Source organism: Narcine bancroftii, chromosome 3, assembly GCF_036971445.1.
Source record: "Narcine bancroftii isolate sNarBan1 chromosome 3, sNarBan1.hap1, whole genome shotgun sequence".
NCBI lineage: Eukaryota > Metazoa > Chordata > Chondrichthyes > Torpediniformes > Narcinidae > Narcine > Narcine bancroftii.
In genome coordinates, this window is record NC_091471.1 from 290069557 (window position 1) to 290090298 (window position 20742).

A 20742-nucleotide genomic window follows, 5' to 3' on the forward strand; every position below is an offset into this window, starting at 1 on the left:
TCCCCGCCTCTGAATCCCCATCTCTGATTCCCGGACTCTGATTCCCCACCTCTGATTCCCGGCCTCTTATTCCCAGCATCTGATTCCCGGCCTCTGATTCCCGGCCTCTGATTCCCCGCTTCTGATTCTGATTCCCTGCCTCTGATTCCCCATCTCTGATTCTGCACATCTGATTCCCTGCCTCTGATTCCCCACCTCTGATTCCCCATATCTGATTCCCCGCCTCTGTTTCCCCGCCTCTGATTCCCCGCCTCTGTTTCCCCATATCTAATTCCCCACCTCTGATGCCCCAACTCTGATTCCCCGCCTCTGATTCCCAAGCTCTGATTCCCCACCTCTGATTCTCCGCATCCGATTCCCCATGTCTGATTCCCCGCCTCTGTTTCCCCGCCTCTGATTCCCCGCTTCTGTTTCCCATATCTGATTCCCCGGCTCTGATTCCCCAGCTCTGATTCCCTGGCTCTGATTCCCCGCGTTCTATTCCCTGCCTCTGATTCCCCGCCTGTGATTCCCCATCTCTGATTCACCACCTCTGATTCCCCACCTCTGATTCCCCATATCTAATTCCCCGCCTCTGTTTGCCCGCCTCTGATTGCCCGCCTCTGTTTCCCCATATCTGATTCCCCGCCTCTGAATCCCCAACTCTGATTCCCTGCCTCTGATTCAACAGCTCTGATTCCCCGCCTTTGATTCCCCCAGTCTGATTCCAAGCCTCTGAATCCCCGTGTCTGATTTCCTGCCTCTGATTCCCCGCCTCTGATTCCCCATCTCTGATTCACCGCCTCTGATTTCCCACCTCTGATTCCCCATCTCTGATTCCGCACATCCGATTCCCTGCCTCTGATTCCCCGACTCTGATTCCCCACCTCTGATTCCCCAGCTCTGATTCCCCGCCTCTGATTCCCCGCGTCTGATTCCCTGCCTCTGAATCCCCACCTCTGATTCCCCATCTCTGATTCCCCATATCTGATTCCCCACCTCTGTTTCCCCGCCTCTGATTCCCTGCCACTGATTCCCCGCCCCTGATACCCACCTCTGATTCCCCATATCTTATTCCCCGCCTCTGTTCCCCCCCTCTGATTCCCAGCCTCTGATTCCCCATATCTGATTCCCCGCCTCTGATTCCCCATATCTGATTCCCCGCCTCATTTTCCCCATATCTGCTTCGCCGCCTCTGATTCCCCAACTCTGATTCCCCTCCTCTGATTCCCCAGCTCTGATTTCCCGCCTCTGATTTCCGGCATCCGATTCCCTGCCTCTGATTCCCCGCCTCTGATTCCCCATCTCTGATTCCCCGCCTCTGATTCCCCGTGTCTGATTCCCTGCCCCTGATTCCCCTCCTCTGATTCCCCATATCTGATTCCCCGCCTCTGTTTCCCCGCCTCTGATTCCCCGCCTCTGTTTCCCCATATCTGATTCCCCGCCTCTGATTCCCCAACTCTGATTCCCCTCCTCTAATTCGCCAGCTATGATTCCCCTCCTCTGATTCCCTGCATCTGATTCCCTGCCTCTGATTCCCCGCCTCTGATTCCCCTTCTCTGATTCACCACCTCTGAATCCCCACCTCTGATTCCCCATCTCTGATTCCGCACATCCGATTCCCTGCCTCTGATTCCCCACCTCTGATTCCCCGCCTCTGATTCCCTGCCTCTGATTCGCAACCTCTAATTCCCCACCTCTGATTCCCCATATCTGATTCCTCGCCTCTGTTTCCCTGCCTCTGATTCCCGGCCTCTGTTTCCCCATATCTGATTCCCCTCCTCTCATTCCCCAACTCTGATTCCCCGCCTCTGATTCCCCAGCTCTGATTCCCCGCCTTTTATTCCCGGCCTCTGATTCCCTGCCACTGATTCCCCGCCCCTGATTCCCCACCTCTGATTCCCCATATCTGATTCCCCGCCTCTGTTTCCCCAGCTCTGATTCCCCACCTCTGATTCCCCAGCTCTGATTCCCTGCCACTGATTCCCCGCCCCTGATTCCCCAACTCTGATTCCCCATATCTGATTCCCTACCTCTGTTTCCCCAGCTCTGATTCCCTGCCTCTGATTCCCTGCCCTGATTCCCAATCTCTGTTTCACCGCCTTTGATTCTCCACCTCTGATTCCCCATATCTGATTCCCCGCCTCTGTTTCCCCGCCTCTGATTCCCTGCCTCTGATTCCCAACCTCTGATTCCACACCTCTGATTCCCCATATCTGATTCCCCGCCTCTATTTCCCCATATCTGATTCCCCGCCTCTGATTCCCCAACTCTGATTCCCCGCCTCTGTTTCCCCAGCTCTGATTCCCCGCCTCTGATTCCCGGCATCCGATTCCCTGCCTCTGATTCCCCGCCTCTGATTCCCCATCTCTGATTCCCCGCCTCTGATTCCCCGTGTCTGATTCCCTGCCTCTGATTCCCTGCCCCTGATTCCCCACTTCTGATTCCCCATATCTGATTCCCCGCCTGTTTCCCCACCTCTGATTCCCCGCCTCTGATTCCCCATATCTGATACCCCGCCTCTGATTCCCCAGCTCTGAATCCCAGTCTTTGATACCCCGCGTCTGATTCCCTGCCTCTGATTCCCCGCCTTGATTCCCCATCTCTGATTCACAACCTCTGATTCCCCACCTCTGATTCCCCATATCTGATTCCCTGCATCTGTTTCCCCGCCTCTGATTCCCCGCCTCTGATTCCCCATATCTGATTCCCCGGCTCTGATTGCCCACCTCTGATTCCCCGCCTCTGATTCGCCAGCTCTGATTCCCTGCCTCTGATTCCCCGCATCTGATTCCCTGCCTCTGATTCCCCGCCTCTGATTCCCCATCTCTGATTCACCGCCTTTGATTCGCCACCTCTGATTCCCCATATCTGATTCCCCACCTCTGTTTCCCCGCCTCTGATTCCCTGCCACTGATTCCCCGCCCCTGATTCCCCACCTCTGATTCCCCATATCTTATTCCCCGCCTCTGTTCCCCCCCTCTGATTCCCAGCCTCTGATTCCCCATATCTGATTCCCCGCCTCTGATTCCCCATATCTGATTCCCCGCCTCATTTTCCCCATATCTGCTTCGCCGCCTCTGATTCCCCAACTCTGATTCCCCTCCTCTGATTCCCCAGCTCTGATTTCCCGCCTCTGATTTCCGGCATCCGATTCCCTGCCTCTGATTCCCCGCCTCTGATTCCCCATCTCTGATTCCCCGCCTCTGATTCCCCGTGTCTGATTCCCTGCCTCTGATTCCCCGCCTCTGATTCCCCGCGTCTGATTCCCTGCCACTGATTCCCAGCCCCTGATTCCCCACCTCTGATTCCCCGTATCTGATTCCCCGCCTCTGTTTCCCCGCCTCTGATTCCCCGCCTCTGTTTCCCCATATCTGATTCACCGCCTCTGATTCCCCAACTCTGATTCCCCTCCTCTAATTCGCCAGCTATGATTCCCCGCCTCTGATTCCTGCGTCTGATTCCCTGCCTCTGATTCCCCGCCTCTGATTCCCCTTCTCTGATTCACCACCTCTGAATCCCCACCTCTGATTCCCCATCTCTGATTCCCCAGCTCTGATTTCCCGCCTCTGATTTCCGGCATCCGATTCCCTGCCTCTGATTTCCCGCCTCTGATTCCCCGTCTCTGATTCCCCGCCTCTGATTCCCCGTGTCTGATTCCCTGCCTCTGATTCCCCGCCTCTGATTCCCCGCGTCTGATTCCCCGCCACTGATTCCCTGCCCCTGATTCCCCACCTCTGATTCCCCATATCTGATTCCCCGCCTCTGATTCCCCATCTCTGATTCACCGCCTTTGATTCGCCACCTCTGATTCCCCATATCTGATTCACCACCTCTGTTTCCCCGCCTCTGATTCCCCACCTCTGATTCCCCATATCTGATTCCCCGCCTCTGTTTCCCTGCCTCTGATTCCCGGCCTCTGTTTCCCATATCTGATTCCCCTCCTCTGATTCCCCAACTCTGATTCCCCGCCTCTGATTCCCCAGCTCTGATTCCCCGCCTTTTATTCCCGGCCTCTGATTCCCTGCCACTGATTCCCCGCCCCTGATTCCCCACCTCTGATTCCCCATATCTGATTCCCCGCCTCTGTTTCCCCAGCTCTGATTCCCCACCTCTGATTCCCCAGCTCTGATTCCCTGCCACTGAATCCCCGCCCCTGATTCCCCAACTCTGATTCCCCATATCTGATTCCCCGCCTCTGTTTCCCCAGCTCTGATTCCCTGCCTCTGATTCCCTGCCCTGATTCCCCATCTCTGTTTCACCGCCTTTGATTCGCCACCTCTGATTCCCCATATCTGATTCCCCGCCTCTGTTTCCCCGCCTCTGATTCCCTGCCTCTGATTCCCAACCTCTGATTCCACACCTCTGATTCCCCATATCTGATTCCCCGCCTCTATTTCCCCATATCTGATTCCCCGCCTCTGATTCCCCAACTCTGATTCCCCGCCTCTGTTTCCCCAGCTCTGATTCCCCGCCTCTGATTCCCGGCGTCCGATTCCCTGCCTCTGATTCCCCGCCTCTGATTCCCCATCTCTGATTCCCCGCCTCTGATTCCCCGTGTCTGATTCCCTGCCTCTGATTCCCCGCCTCTGATTCCCCGCCTCTGATTCCCTGCCACTGATTCACCACTTCTGATTCCCCATATCTGATTCCCCGCCTGTTTCCCCACCTCTGATTTCCCGCCTCTGATTTCCGGCATCCGATTCCCTGCCTCTGATTTCCCGCCTCTGATTCCCCGTCTCTGATTCCCCGCCTCTGATTCCCCGTGTCTTATTCCCTGCCTCTGATTCCCCGCCTCTGATTCCCAGCGTCTGATTCCCCGCCACTGATTCCCTGCCCCTGATTCCCCACCTCTGATTCCCCATATCTGATTCCCCGCCTCTGATTCCCCATCTCTGATTCACCGCCTTTGATTCGCCACCTCTGATTCCCCATATCTGATTCACCACCTCTGTTTCCCCGCCTCTGATTCCCCGCCTCTGATTCTCCATATCTCATTCCCCGCCTCTGAATCCCCATCTCTGATTCCAGGACTCTGATTCCCCACCTCTGATTCCCGGCCTCTTATTCCCAGCATCTGATTCCCGGCCTCTGATTCCCGGCCTCTGATTCCCCGCTTCTGATTCTGATTCCCTGCCTCTGATTCCCCATCTCTGATTCTGCACATCTGATTCCCTGCCTCTGATTCCCCACCTCTGATTCCCCATATCTGATTCCCCGCCTCTGTTTCCCCGCCTCTGATTCCCCGCCTCTGTTTCCCCATATCTAATTCCCCACCTCTGATGCCCCAACTCTGATTCCCCGCCTCTGATTCCCAAGCTCTGATTCCCCACCTCTGATTCTCCGCATCCGATTCCCCATGACTGATTCCCCGCCTCTGTTTCCCCGCCTCTGATTCCCCGCTTCTGTTTCCCATATCTGATTCCCCGGCTCTGATTCCCCAGCTCTGATTCCCTGGCTCTGATTCCCCGCGTTCTATTCCCTGCCTCTGATTCCCCGCCTGTGATTCCCCATCTCTGATTCACCACCTCTGATTCCCCACCTCTGATTCCCAATATCTGATTCCCCGCCTCTGAATCCCCAACTCTGATTCCCTGCCTCTGATTCACCAGCTCTGATTCCCCGCCTTTGATTCCCCCAGTCTGATTCCAAGCCTCTGAATCCCCGTGTCTGATTTCCTGCCTCTGATTCCCCGCCTCTGATTCCCCATCTCTGATTCACCGCCTCTGATTCCCCACCTCTGATTCCCCATCTCTGATTCCGCACATCCGATTCCCTGCCTCTGATTCCCCGACTCTGATTCCCCACCTCTGATTCCCCAGCTCTGATTCCCCGCCTCTGATTCCCCATCTCTGATTCCGCACATCCGATTCCCTGCCTCTGATTCCCCACCTCTGATTCCCCGCCTCTGATTCCCTGCCTCTGATTCGCAACCTCTAATTCCCCACCTCTGATTCCCCATATCTGATTCCTCGCCTCTGTTTCCCTGCCTCTGATTCCCGGCCTCTGTTTCCCCATATCTGATTCCCCTCCTCTGATTCCCCAACTCTGATTCCCCGCCTCTGATTCCCCAGCTCTGATTCCCCGCCTTTTATTCCCGGCCTCTGATTCCCTGCCACTGATTCCCCGCCCCTGATTCCCCACCTCTGATTCCCCATATCTGATTCCCTGCCTCTGTTTCCCCAGCTCTGATTCCCCACCTCTGATTCCCCAGCTCTGATTCCCTGCCACTGATTCCCCGCCCCTGATTCCCCAACTCTGATTCCCCATATCTGATTCCCCGCCTCTGTTTCCCCAGCTCTGATTCCCTGCCTCTGATTCCCTGCCCTGATTCCCCATCTCTGTTTCACCGCCTTTGATTCTCCACCTCTGATTCCCCATATCTGATTCCCCGCCTCTGTTTCCCCGCCTCTGATTCCCTGCCTCTGATTCCCAACCTCTGATTCCACACCTCTGATTCCCCATATCTGATTCCCCGCCTCTATTTCCCCATATCTGATTCCCCGCCTCTGATTCCCCAACTCTGATTTCCCGCCTCTGTTTCCCCAGCTCTGATTCCCCGCCTCTGATTCCCGGCGTCCGATTCCCTGCCTCTGATTCCCCGCCTCTGATTCCCCATCTCTGATTCCCCGCCTCTGATTCCCCGTGTCTGATTCCCTGCCTCTGATTCCCCGCCTCTGATTCCCCGCCTCTGATTCCCTGCCACTGATTCCCTGCCCCTGATTCCCCACTTCTGATTCCCCATATCTGATTCCCCGCCTGTTTCCCCACCTCTGATTCCCCGCCTCTGATTCCCCATATCTGATACCCCGCCTCTGATTCCCCAGCTCTGAATCCCAGTCTTTGATTCCCCGCGTCTGATTCCCTGCCTCTGATTCCCCGCCTTGATTCCCCATCTCTGATTCACAACCTCTGATTCCCCACCTCTGATTCCCCATATCTGATTCCCTGCATCTGTTTCCCCGCCTCTGATTCCCCGCCTCTGATTCCCCATATCTGATTCCCCGGCTCTGATTGCCCACCTCTGATTCCCCGCCTCTGATTCGCCAGCTCTGATTCCCCGCCTCTGATTCCCCGCATCTGATTCCCTGCCTCTGATTCCCCGCCTCTGATTCCCCATCTCTGATTCACCGCCTTTGATTCGCCACCTCTGATTCCCCGCATCTGATTCCCTGCCTCTGATTCCCCGCCTCTGATTCCCCATCTCTGATTCACCGCCTTTGATTCGCCACCTCTGATTCCCCATATCTGATTCCCCACCTCTGTTTCCCCGCCTCTGATTCCCTGCCACTGATTCCCCGCCCCTGATTCCCCACCTCTGATTCCCCATATCTTATTCCCCGCCTCTGTTCCCCCCCTCTGATTCCCAGCCTCTGATTCCCCATATCTGATTCCCCGCCTCTGATTCCCCATATCTGATTCCCCGCATCATTTTCCCCATATCTGTTTCGCCACCTCTGATTCCCCAACTCTGATTCCCCTCCTCTGATTCCCCAGCTCTGATTTCCCGCCTCTGATTTCCGGCATCCGATTCCCTGCCTCTGATTCCCCGCCTCTGATTCCCCATCTCTGATTCCCCGCCTCTGATTCCCCGTGTCTGATTCCCTGCCTCTGATTCCCCGCCTCTGATTCCCCGCGTCTGATTCCCTGCCACTGATTCCCAGCCCCTGATTCCCCACCTCTGATTCCCCGTATCTGATTCCCCGCCTCTGTTTCCCCGCCTCTGATTCCACGCCTCTGTTTCCCCATATCTGATTCACCGCCTCTGATTCCCCAACTCTGATTCCCCTCCTCTAATTCGCCAGCTATGATTCCCCGCCTCTGATTCCTGCGTCTGATTCCCTGCCTCTGATTCCCCGCCTCTGATTCCCCTTCTCTGATTCACCACCTCTGAATCCCCACCTCTGATTCCCCATCTCTGATTCCCCAGCACTGATTTCCCGCCTCTGATTTCCGGCATCCGATTCCCTGCCTCTGATTTCCCGCCTCTGATTCCCCGTCTCTGATTCCCCGCCTCTGATTCCCCGTGTCTGATTCCCTGCCTCTGATTCCCCGCCTCTGATTCCCCGCGTCTGATTCCCCGCCACTGATTCCCTGCCCCTGATTCCCCACCTCTGATTCCCCATATCTGATTCCCCGCCTCTGATTCCCCATCTCTGATTCACCGCCTTTGATTCGCCACCTCTGATTCCCCATATCTGATTCACCACCTCTGTTTCCCCGCCTCTGATTCCCCACCTCTGATTCCCCATATCTGATTCCCCGCCTCTGTTTCCCTGCCTCTGATTCCCGGCCTCTGTTTCCCCATATCTGATTCCCCTCCTCTGATTCCCCAACTCTGATTCCCCGCCTCTGATTCCCCAGCTCTGATTCCCCGCCTTTTATTCCCGGCCTCTGATTCCCTGCCACTGATTCCCCGCCCCTGATTCCCCACCTCTGATTCCCCATATCTGAGTCCCCGCCTCTGTTTCCCCAGCTCTGATTCACCACCTCTGATTCCCCAGCTCTGATTCCCTGCCACTGAATCCCCGCCCCTGATTCCCCAACTCTGATTCCCCATATCTGATTCCCCGCCTCTGTTTCCCCAGCTCTGATTCCCTGCCTCTGATTCCCTGCCCTGATTCCCCATCTCTGTTTCACCGCCTTTGATTCGCCACCTCTGATTCCCCATATCTGATTCCCCGCCTCTGTTTCCCCGCCTCTGATTCCCTGCCTCTGATTCCCAACCTCTGATTCCACACCTCTGATTCCCCATATCTGATTCCCCGCCTCTATTTCCCCATATCTGATTCCCCGCCTCTGATTCCCCAACTCTGATTCCCCGCCTCTGTTTCCCCAGCTCTGATTCCCCGCCTCTGATTCCCGGCATCCGATTCCCTGCCTCTGATTCCCCGCCTCTGATTCCCCATCTCTGATTCCCCGCCTCTGATTCCCCGTGTCTGATTCCCTGCCTCTGATTCCCCGCCTCTGATTCCCCGCCTCTGATTCCCTGCCACTGATTCCCTGCCCCTGATTCCCCACTTCTGATTCCCCATATCTGATTCCCCGCCTGTTTCCCCACCTCTGATTCCCCGCCTCTGATTCCCCATATCTGATTCCCTGCCTCTGATTCCCCAACTCTGATACCCCGCCTCTGATTCCCCAGCTCTGAATCCCAGTCTTTGATTCCCCGCGTCTGATTCCCTGCCTCTGATTCCCCGCCTTGATTCCCCATCTCTGATTCACAACCTCTGATTCCCCACCTCTGATTCCCCATATCTGATTCCCTGCATCTGTTTCCCCGCCTCTGATTCCCCGCCTCTGATTCCCCATATCTGATTCCCCGGCTCTGATTGCCCACCTCTGATTCCCCGCCTCTGATTCGCCAGCTCTGATTCCCCGCCTCTGATTCCCCGCATCTGATTCCCTGCCTCTGATTCCCCGCCTCTGATTCCCCATCTCTGATTCACCGCCTTTGATTCGCCACCTCTGATTCCCCATATCTGATTCCCCACCTCTGTTTCCCCGCCTCTGATTGCCTGCCACTGATTCCCCGCCCCTGATACCAACCTCTGATTCCCCATATCTTATTCCCCGCCTCTGTTCCCCCCCTCTGATTCCCAGCCTCTGATTCCCCATATCTGATTCCCCGCCTCTGATTCCCCATATCTGATTCCCCGCCTCATTTTCCCCATATCTGCTTCGCCGCCTCTGATTCCCCAACTCTGATTCCCCTCCTCTGATTCCCCAGCTCTGATTTCCCGCCTCTGATTTCCGGAATCCGATTCCCTGCCTCTGATTCCCCGCCTCTGATTCCCCATCTCTGATTCCCCGCCTCTGATTCCCCGTGTCTGATTCCCTGCCTCTGATTCCCCGCCTCTGATTCCCCGCATCTGATTCCCTGCCACTGATTCCCAGCCCCTGATTCCCCACCTCTGATTCCCCGTATCTGATTCCCCGCCTCTGTTTCCCCGCCTCTGATTCCCCGCCTCTGTTTCCCCATATCTGATTCACCGCCTCTGATTCCCCAACTCTGATTCCCCTCCTCTAATTCGCCAGCTATGATTCCCCGCCTCTGATTCCTGCGTCTGATTCCCTGCCTCTGATTCCCCGCCTCTGATTCCCCTTCTCTGATTCACCACCTCTGAATCCCCACCTCTGATTCCCCATCTCTGATTCCCCAGCTCTGATTTCCCGCCTCTGATTTCCGGCATCCGATTCCCTGCCTCTGATTTCCCGCCTCTGATTCCCCGTCTCTGATTCCCCGCCTCTGATTCCCCGTGTCTGATTCCCTGCCTCTGATTCCCCGCCTCTGATTCCCCGCGTCTGATTCCCCGCCACTGATTCCCTGCCCCTGATTCCCCACCTCTGATTCCCCATATCTGATTCCCCGCCTCTGATTCCCCATCTCTGATTCACCGCCTTTGATTCGCCACCTCTGATTCCCCATATCTGATTCACCACCTCTGTTTCCCCGCCTCTGATTCCCCGCCTCTGATTCTCCATATCTCATTCCCCGCCTCTGAATCCCCATCTCTGATTCCAGGACTCTGATTCCCCACCTCTGATTCCCGGCCTCGTATTCCCAGCATCTGATTCCCGGCCTCTGATTCCCGGCCTCTGATTCCCCGCTTCTGATTCTGATTCCCTGCCTCTGATTCCCCATCTCTGATTCTGCACATCTGATTCCCTGCCTCTGATTCCCCACCTCTGATTCCCCATATCTGATTCCCCGCCTCTCTTTCCCCGCCTCTGATTCCCCGCCTCTGTTTCCCCATATCTAATTCCCCACCTCTGATGCCCCAACTCTGATTCCCCGCCTCTGATTCCCAAGCTCTGATTCCCCACCTCTGATTCTCCGCATCCGATTCCCCATGTCTGATTCCCCGCCTCTGTTTCCCCGCCTCTGATTCCCCGCTTCTGTTTCCCATATCTGATTCCCCGGCTCTGCTTCCCCCCCTCTGATTCCCAGCCTCTGATTCCCCATATCTGATTCCCCGCCTCTGATTCCCCATATCTGATTCCCCGCCTCTGATTCCCCAGCTCTGATTTCCCGCCTCTGATTCCCCGTGTCTGATTCCCTGCCTCTGATTCCCCGCCTCTGATTCCCCGTGTCTGATTCCCTGCCTCTGATTCCCCGCCTCTGATTCCCCGCGTCTGATTCCCCGCCACTGATTCCCTGCCCCTGATTCCCCACCTCTGATTCCCCATATCTGATTCCCCGCCTCTGTTTCCCCGCCTCTGATTCCCCGCCTCTGTTTCCCCATATCTGATTCCCCGCCTCTGATTCCCCAACTCTGATTCCCCTCCTCTAATTCGCCAGCTATGATTCCCCTCCTCTGATTCCCTGCATCTGATTCCCTGCCTCTGATTCCCCGCCTCTGATTCCCCTTCTCTGATTCACCACCTCTGAATCCCCACCTCTGATTCCCCATCTCTGATTCCGCACATCCGATTCCCTGCCTCTGATTCCCCACCTCTGATTCCCCGCCTCTGATTCCCTGCCTCTGATTCGCAACCTCTAATTCCCCACCTCTGATTCCCCATATCTGATTCCTCGCCTCTGTTTCCCTGCCTCTGATTCCCGGCCTCTGTTTCCCCATATCTGATTCCCCTCCTCTGATTCCCCAACTCTGATTCCCCGCCTCTGATTCCCCAGCTCTGATTCCCCGCCTTTTATTCCCGGCCTCTGATTCCCTGCCACTGATTCCCCGCCCCTGATTCCCCACCTCTGATTCCCCATATCTGATTCCCCGCCTCTGTTTCCCCAGCTCTGATTCCCCACCTCTGATTCCCCAGCTCTGATTCCCTGCCACTGATTCCCCGCCCCTGATTCCCCAACTCTGATTCCCCATATCTGATTCCCCGCCTCTGTTTCCCCAGCTCTGATTCCCTGCCTCTGATTCCCTGCCCTGATTCCCCATCTCTGTTTCACCGCCTTTGATTCTCCACCTCTGATTCCCCATATCTGATTCCCCGCCTCTGTTTCCCCGCCTCTGATTCCCTGCCTCTGATTCCCAACCTCTGATTCCACACCTCTGATTCCCCATATCTGATTCCCCGCCTCTATTTCCCCATATCTGATTCCCCGCCTCTGATTCCCCAACTCTGATTCCCCGCCTCTGTTTCCCCAGCTCTGATTCTCCGCCTCTGATTCCCGGCGTCCGATTCCCTGCCTCTGATTCCCCGCCTCTGATTCCCCATCTCTGATTCCCCGCCTCTGATTCCCCGTGTCTGATTCCCTGCCTCTGATTCCCCGCCTCTGATTCCCCGCCTCTGATTCCCTGCCACTGATTCCCTGCCCCTGATTCCCCACTTCTGATTCCCCATATCTGATTCCCCGCCTGTTTCCCCACCTCTGATTCCCCGCCTCTGATTCCCCATATCTGATACCCCGCCTCTGATTCCCCAGCTCTGAATCCCAGTCTTTGATTCCCCGCGTCTGATTCCCTGCCTCTGATTCCCCGCCTTGATTCCCCATCTCTGATTCACAACCTCTGATTCCCCACCTCTGATTCCCCATATCTGATTCCCTGCATCTGTTTCCCCGCCTCTGATTCCCCGCCTCTGATTCCCCATATCTGATTCCCCGGCTCTGATTGCCCACCTCTGATTCCCCGCCTCTGATTCGCCAGCTCTGATTCCCCGCCTCTGATTCCCCGCATCTGATTCCCTGCCTCTGATTCCCCGCCTCTGATTCCCCATCTCTGATTCACCGCCTTTGATTCGCCACCTCTGATTCCCCGCATCTGATTCCCTGCCTCTGATTCCCCGCCTCTGATTCCCCATCTCTGATTCACCGCCTTTGATTCGCCACCTCTGATTCCCCATATCTGATTCCCCACCTCTGTTTCCCCGCCTCTGATTCCCTGCCACTGATTCCCCGCCCCTGATTCCCCACCTCTGATTCCCCATATCTTATTCCCCGCCTCTGTTCCCCCCCTCTGATTCCCAGCCTCTGATTCCCCATATCTGATTCCCCGCCTCTGATTCCCCATATCTGATTCCCCGCATCATTTTCCCCATATCTGCTTCGCCGCCTCTGATTCCCCAACTCTGATTCCCCTCCTCTGATTCCCCAGCTCTGATTTCCCGCCTCTGATTTCCGGCATCCGATTCCCTGCCTCTGATTCCCCGCCTCTGATTCCCCATCTCTGATTCCCCGCCTCTGATTCCCCGTGTCTGATTCCCTGCCTCTGATTCCCCGCCTCTGATTCCCCGCGTCTGATTCCCTGCCACTGATTCCCAGCCCCTGATTCCCCACCTCTGATTCCCCGTATCTGATTCCCCGCCTCTGTTTCCCCGCCTCTGATTCCCCGCCTCTGTTTCCCCATATCTGATTCACCGCCTCTGATTCCCCAACTCTGATTCCCCTCCTCTAATTCGCCAGCTATGATTCCCCGCCTCTGATTCCTGCGTCTGATTCCCTGCCTCTGATTCCCCGCCTCTGATTCCCCTTCTCTGATTCACCACCTCTGAATCCCCACCTCTGATTCCCCATCTCTGATTCCCCAGCACTGATTTCCCGCCTCTGATTTCCGGCATCCGATTCCCTGCCTCTGATTTCCCGCCTCTGATTCCCCGTCTCTGATTCCCCGCCTCTGATTCCCCGTGTCTGATTCCCTGCCTCTGATTCCCCGCCTCTGATTCCCCGCGTCTGATTCCCCGCCACTGATTCCCTGCCCCTGATTCCCCACCTCTGATTCCCCATATCTGATTCCCCGCCTCTGATTCCCCATCTCTGATTCACCGCCTTTGATTCGCCACCTCTGATTCCCCATATCTGATTCACCACCTCGGTTTCCCCGCCTCTGATTCCCCACCTCTGATTCCCCATATCTGATTCCCCGCCTCTGTTTCCCTGCCTCTGATTCCCGGCCTCTGTTTCCCCATATCTGATTCCCCTCCTCTGATTCCCCAACTCTGATTCCCCGCCTCTGATTCCCCAGCTCTGATTCCCCGCCTTTTATTCCCGGCCTCTGATTCCCTGCCACTGATTCCCCGCCCCTGATTCCCCACCTCTGATTCCCCATATCTGATTCCCCGCCTCTGTTTCCCCAGCTCTGATTCCCCACCTCTGATTCCCCAGCTCTGATTCCCTGCCACTGAATCCCCGCCCCTGATTCCCCAACTCTGATTCCCCATATCTGATTCCCCACCTCTGTTTCCCCAGCTCTGATTCCCTGCCTCTGATTCCCTGCCCTGATTCCCCATCTCTGTTTCACCGCCTTTGATTCGCCACCTCTGATTCCCCATATCTGATTCCCCGCCTCTGTTTCCCCGCCTCTGATTCCCTGCCTCTGATTCCCAACATCTGATTCCACACCTCTGATTCCCCATATCTGATTCCCCGCCTCTATTTCCCCATATCTGATTCCCCGCCTCTGATTCCCCAACTCTGATTCCCCGCCTCTGTTTCCCCAGCTCTGATTCCCCGCCTCTGATTCCCGGCGTCCGATTCCCTGCCTCTGATTCCCCGCCTCTGATTCCCCATCTCTGATTCCCCGCCTCTGATTCCCCGTGTCTGATTCCCTGCCCCTGATTCCCCACTTCTGATTCCCCATATCTGATTCCCCGCCTGTTTCCCCACCTCTGATTCCCCGCCTCTGATTCCCCATATCTGATTCCCTGCCTCTGATTCCCCAACTCTGATACCCCGCCTCTGATTCCCCAGCTCTGATTCCCCTCCTCTGATTCCCCAGCTCTGATTTCCCGCCTCTGATTTCCGGCATCCGATTCCCTGCCTCTGATTCCCCGCCTCTGATTCCCCTTCTCTGATTCACCACCTCTGAATCCCCACCTCTGATTCCCCATCTCTGATTCCCCAGCTCTGATTTCCCGCCTCTGATTTCCGGCATCCGATTCCCTGCCTCTGATTTCCCGCCTCTGATTCCCCGTCTCTGATTCCCCGCCTCTGATTCCCCGTGTCTGATTCCCTGCCTCTGATTCCCCGCCTCTGATTCCCCGCGTCTGATTCCCCGCCACTGATTCCCTGCCCCTGATTCCCCACCTCTGATTCCCCATATCTGATTCCCCGCCTCTGATTCCCCATCTCTGATTCACCGCCTTTGATTCGCCACCTCTGATTCCCCATATCTGATTCACCACCTCTGTTTCCCCGCCTCTGATTCCCCGCCTCTGATTCTCCATATCTCATTCCACGCCTCTGAATCCCCATCTCTGATTCCAGGACTCTGATTCCCCACCTCTGATTCCCGGCCTCTTATTCCCAGCATCTGATTCCCGGCCTCTGATTCCCGGCCTCTGATTCCCCGCTTCTGATTCTGATTCCCTGCCTCTGATTCCCCATCTCTGATTCTGCACATCTGATTCCCTGCCTCTGATTCCCCACCTCTGATTCCCCATATCTGATTCCCCGCCTCTGTTTCCCCGCCTCTGATTCCCCGCCTCTGTTTCCCCATATCTAATTCCCCACCTCTGATGCCCCAACTCTGATTCCCCGCCTCTGATTCCCAAGCTCTGATTCCCCACCTCTGATTCTCCGCATCCGATTCCCCATGTCTGATTCCCCGCCTCTGTTTCCCCGCCTCTGATTCCCCGCTTCTGTTTCCCATATCTGATTCCCCGGCTCTGATTCCGCAGCTCTGATTCCCTGGCTCTGATTCCCCGCGTTCTATTCCCTGCCTCTGATTCCCCGCCTGTGATTCCCCATCTCTGATTCACCACCTCTGATTCCCCACCTCTGATTCCCCATATCTAATTCCCCGCCTCTGTTTGCCCGCCTCTGATTGCCCGCCTCTGTTTCCCCATATCTTATTCCCCGCCTCTGTTCCCCCCCACTGATTCCCAGCCTCTGATTCCCCATATCTGATTCCCCGCCTCTGATTCCCCATATCTGATTCCCCGCATCATTTTCCCCATATCTGCTTCGCCGCCTCTGATTCCCCAACTCTGATTCCACTCCTCTGATTCCCCAGCTCTGATTTCCCGCCTCTGATTTCCGGCATCCGATTCCCTGCCTCTGATTCCCCGCCTCTGATTCCCCATCTCTGATTCCCCGCCTCTGATTCCCCGTGTCTGATTCCCTGCCTCTGATTCCCCGCCTCTGATTCCCCGCGTCTGATTCCCTGCCACTGATTCCCAGCCCCTGATTCCCCACCTCTGATTCCCCGTATCTGATTCCCCGCCTCTGTTTCCCCGCCTCTGATTCCCCGCCTCTGTTTCCCCATATCTGATTCACCGCCTCTGATTCCCCAACTCTGATTCCCCTCCTCTAATTCGCCAGCTATGATTCCCCGCCTCTGATTCCTGCGTCTGATTCCCTGCCTCTGATTCCCCGCCTCTGATTCCCCTTCTCTGATTCACCACCTCTGAATCCCCACCTCTGATTCCCCATCTCTGATTCCCCAGCACTGATTTCCCGCCTCTGATTTCCGGCATCCGATTCCCTGCCTCTGATTTCCCGCCTCTGATTCCCCGTCTCTGATTCCCCGCCTCTGATTCCCCGTGTCTGATTCCCTGCCTCTGATTCCCCGCCTCTGATTCCTCGCGTCTGATTCCCCGCCACTGATTCCCTGCCCCTGATTCCCCACCTCTGATTCCCCATATCTGATTCCCCGCCTCTGATTCCCCATCTCTGATTCACCGCCTTTGATTCGCCACCTCTGATTCCCCATATCTGATTCACCACCTCTGTTTCCCCGCCTCTGATTCCCCACCTCTGAATCCCCATATCTGATTCCCCGCCTCTGTTTCCCTGCCTCTGATTCCCGGCCTCTGTTTCCCCATATCTGATTCCCCTCCTCTGATTCCCCAACTCTGATTCCCCGCCTCTGATTCCCCAGCTCTGATTCCCCGCCTTTTATTCCCGGCCTCTGATTCCCTGCCACTGATTCCCCGCCCCTGATTCCACACCTCTGATTCCCCATATCTGATTCCCCGCCTCTGTTTCCCCAGCTCTGATTCCCCACCTCTGATTCCCCAGCTCTGATTCCCTGCCACTGAATCCCCGCCCCTGATTCCCCAACTCTGATTCCCCATATCTGATTCCCCGCCTCTGTTTCCCCAGCTCTGATTCCCTGCCTCTGATTCCCTGCCCTGATTCCCCATCTCTGTTTCACCGCCTTTGATTCGCCACCTCTGATTCCCCATATCTGATTCCCCGCCTCTGTTTCCCCGCCTCTGATTCCCTGCCTCTGATTCCCAACCTCTGATTCCACACCTCTGATTCCCCATATCTGATTCCCCGCCTCTATTTCCCCATATCTGATTCCCCGCCTCTGATTCCCCAACTCTGATACCCCGCCTCTGATTCCCCAGCTCTGAATCCCAGTCTTTGATTCCCCGCGTCTGATTCCCTGCCTCTGATTCCCCGCCTTGATTCCCCATCTCTGATTCACAACCTCTGATTCCCCACCTCTGATTCCCCATATCTGATTCCCTGCATCTGTTTCCCCGCCTCTGATTCCCCGCCTCTGATTCCCCATATCTGATTCCCCGGCTCTGATTGCCCACCTCTGATTCCCCGCCTCTGATTCGCCAGCTCTGATTCCCCGCCTCTGATTCCCCGCATCTGATTCCCTGCCTCTGATTCCCCGCCTCTGATTCCCCATCTCTGATTCACCGCCTTTGATTCGCCACCTCTGATTCCCCATATCTGATTCCCCACCTCTGTTTCCCCGCCTCTGATTCCCTGCCACTGATTCCCCGCCCCTGATACCCACCTCTGATTCCCCATATCTTATTCCCCGCCTCTGTTCCCCCCCTCTGATTCCCAGCCTCTGATTCCCCATATCTGATTCCCCGCCTCTGATTCCCCATATCTGATTCCCCGCCTCATTTTCCCCTTATCTGCTTCGCCGCCTCTGATTCCCCAACTCTGATTCCCCTCCTCTGATTCCCCAGCTCTGATTTCCCGCCTCTGATTTCCGGCATCCGATTCCCTGCCTCTGATTCCCCGCCTCTGATTCCCCATCTCTGATTCCCCGCCTCTGATTCCCCGTGTCTGATTCCCTGCCTCTGATTCCCCGCCTCTGATTCCCCGCATCTGATTCCCTGCCACTGATTCCCAGCCCCTGATTCCCCACCTCTGATTCCCCGTATCTGATTCCCCGCCTCTGTTGCCCCGCCTCTGATTCCCCGCCTCTGTTTCCCCATATCTGATTCACCGCCTCTGATTCCCCAACTCTGATTCCCCTCCTCTAATTCGCCAGCTATGATTCCCCGCCTCTGATTCCTGCGTCTGATTCCCTGCCTCTGATTCCCCGCCTCTGATTCCCCTTCTCTGATTCACCACCTCTGAATCCCCACCTCTGATTCCCCATCTCTGATTCCCCAGCTCTGATTTCCCGCCTCTGATTTCCGGCATCCGATTCCCTGCCTCTGATTTCCCGCCTCTGATTCCCCGTCTCTGATTCCCCGCCTCTGATTCCCCGTGTCTGATTCCCTGCCTCTGATTCCCCGCCTCTGATTCCCCGCGTCTGATTCCCCGCCACTGATTCCCTGCCCCTGATTCCCCACCTCTGATTCCCCATATCTGATTCCCCGCCTCTGATTCCCCATCTCTGATTCACCGCCTTTGATTCGCCACCTCTGATTCCCCATATCTGATTCACCACCTCTGTTTCCCCGCCTCTGATTCCCCGCCTCTGATTCTCCATATCTCATTCCCCGCCTCTGAATCCCCATCTCTGATTCCAGGACTCTGATTCCCCACCTCTGATTCCCGGCCTCTTATTCCCAGCATCTGATTCCCGGCCTCTGATTCCCGGCCTCTGATTCCCCGCTTCTGATTCTGATTCCCTGCCTCTGATTCCCCATCTCTGATTCTGCACATCTGATTCCCTGCCTCTGATTCCCCACCTCTGATTCCCCATATCTGATTCCCCGCCTCTGTTTCCCCGCCTCTGATTCCCCGCCTCTGTTTCCCCATATCTAATTCCCCACCTCTGATGCCCCAACTCTGATTCCCCGCCTCTGATTCCCAAGCTCTGATTCCCCACCTCTGATTCTCCGCATCCGATTCCCCATGTCTGATTCCCCGCCTCTGTTTCCCCGCCTCTGATTCCCCGCTTCTGTTTCCCATATCTGATTCCCCGGCTCTGATTCCGCAGCTCTGATTCCCTGGCTCTGATTCCCCGCGTTCTATTCCCTGCCTCTGATTCCCCGCCTGTGATTCCCCATCTCTGATTCACCACCTCTGATTCCCCACCTCTGATTCCCCATATCTAATTCCCCGCCTCTGTTTGCCCGCCTCTGATTGCCCGCCTCTGTTTCCCCATATCTGATTCCCCGCCTCTGAATCCCCAACTCTGATTCCCTGCCTCTGATTCACCAGCTCTGATTCCCCGCCTTTGATTCCCCCAGTCTGATTCCAAGCCTCTGAATCCCCGTGTCTGATTTCCTGCCTCTGATTCCCCGCCTCTGATTCCCCATCTCTGATTCACCGCCTCTGATTCCCCACCTCTGATTCCCCATCTCTGATTCCGCACATCCGATTCCCTGCCTCTGATTCCCCGACTCTGATTCCCCACCTCTGATTCCCCAGCTCTGATTCCCCGCCTCTGATTCCCCGCGTCTGATTCCCTGCCTCTGATTCCCCGCCTCTGATTCCCCATCTCTGATTCCCCATCTCTGATTCCCCACCTCTGATTCCCCGTGTCTGATTCCCTGCCTCTGAATCCCCGCCTCTGATTCCCCGCCTCTGATTCCCTGCCACTGATTACCCGCCCCTGATTCCCCACCTCTGATTCCCCATATCTTATTCCCCGCCTCTGCTTCCCCCCCTCTGATTCCCAGCCTCTGATTCCCCATATCTGATTCCCCGCCTCTGATTCCCCATATCTGATTCCCCGCCTCTGATTCCCCAGCTCTGATTTCCCGCCTCTGATTCCCCGTGTCTGATTCCCTGCCTCTGATTCCCCGCCTCTGATTCCCCGTGTCTGATTCCCTGCCTCTGATTCCCCGCCTCTGATTCCCCGCGTCTGATTCCCCGCCACTGATTCCCTGCCCCTGATTCCCCACCTCTGATTCCCCATATCTGATTCCCCGCCTCTGTTTCCCCGCCTCTGATTCCCCGCCTCTGTTTCCCCATATCTGATTCCCCGCCTCTGATTCCCCAACTCTGATTCCCCTCCTCTAATTCGCCAGCTATGATTCCCCTCCTCTGATTCCCTGCATCTGATTCCCTGCCTCTGATTCCCCGCCTCTGATTCCCCTTCTCTGATTCACCACCTCTGAATCCCCACCTCTGATTCCCCATCTCTGATTCCGCACATCCGATTCCCTGCCTCTGATTCCCCACCTCTGATTCCCCGCCTCTGATTCCCTGCCTCTGATTCGCAACCTCTAATTCCCCACCTCTGATTCCCCATATCTGATTCCTCGCCTCTGTTTCCCTGCCTCTGATTCCCGGCCTCTGTTTCCCCATATCTGATTCCCCTCCTCTGATTCCCCAACTCTGATTCCCCGCCTCTGATTCCCCAGCTCCGATTCCCCGCCTTTTATTCCCGGCCTCTGATTCCCTGCCACTGATTCCCCGCCCCTGATTCCCCACCTCTGATTCCCCATATCTGATTCCCCGCCTCTGTTTCCCCAGCTCTGATTCCCCACCTCTGATTCCCCAGCTCTGATTCCCTGCCACTGATTCCCCGCCCCTGATTCCCCAACTCTGATTCCCCATATCTGATTCCCCGCCTCTGTTTCCCCAGCTCTGATTCCCTGCCTCTGATTCCCTGCCCTGATTCCCCATCTCTGTTTCACCGCCTTTGATTCTCCACCTCTGATTCCCCATATCTGATTCCCCGCCTCTGTTTCCCCGCCTCT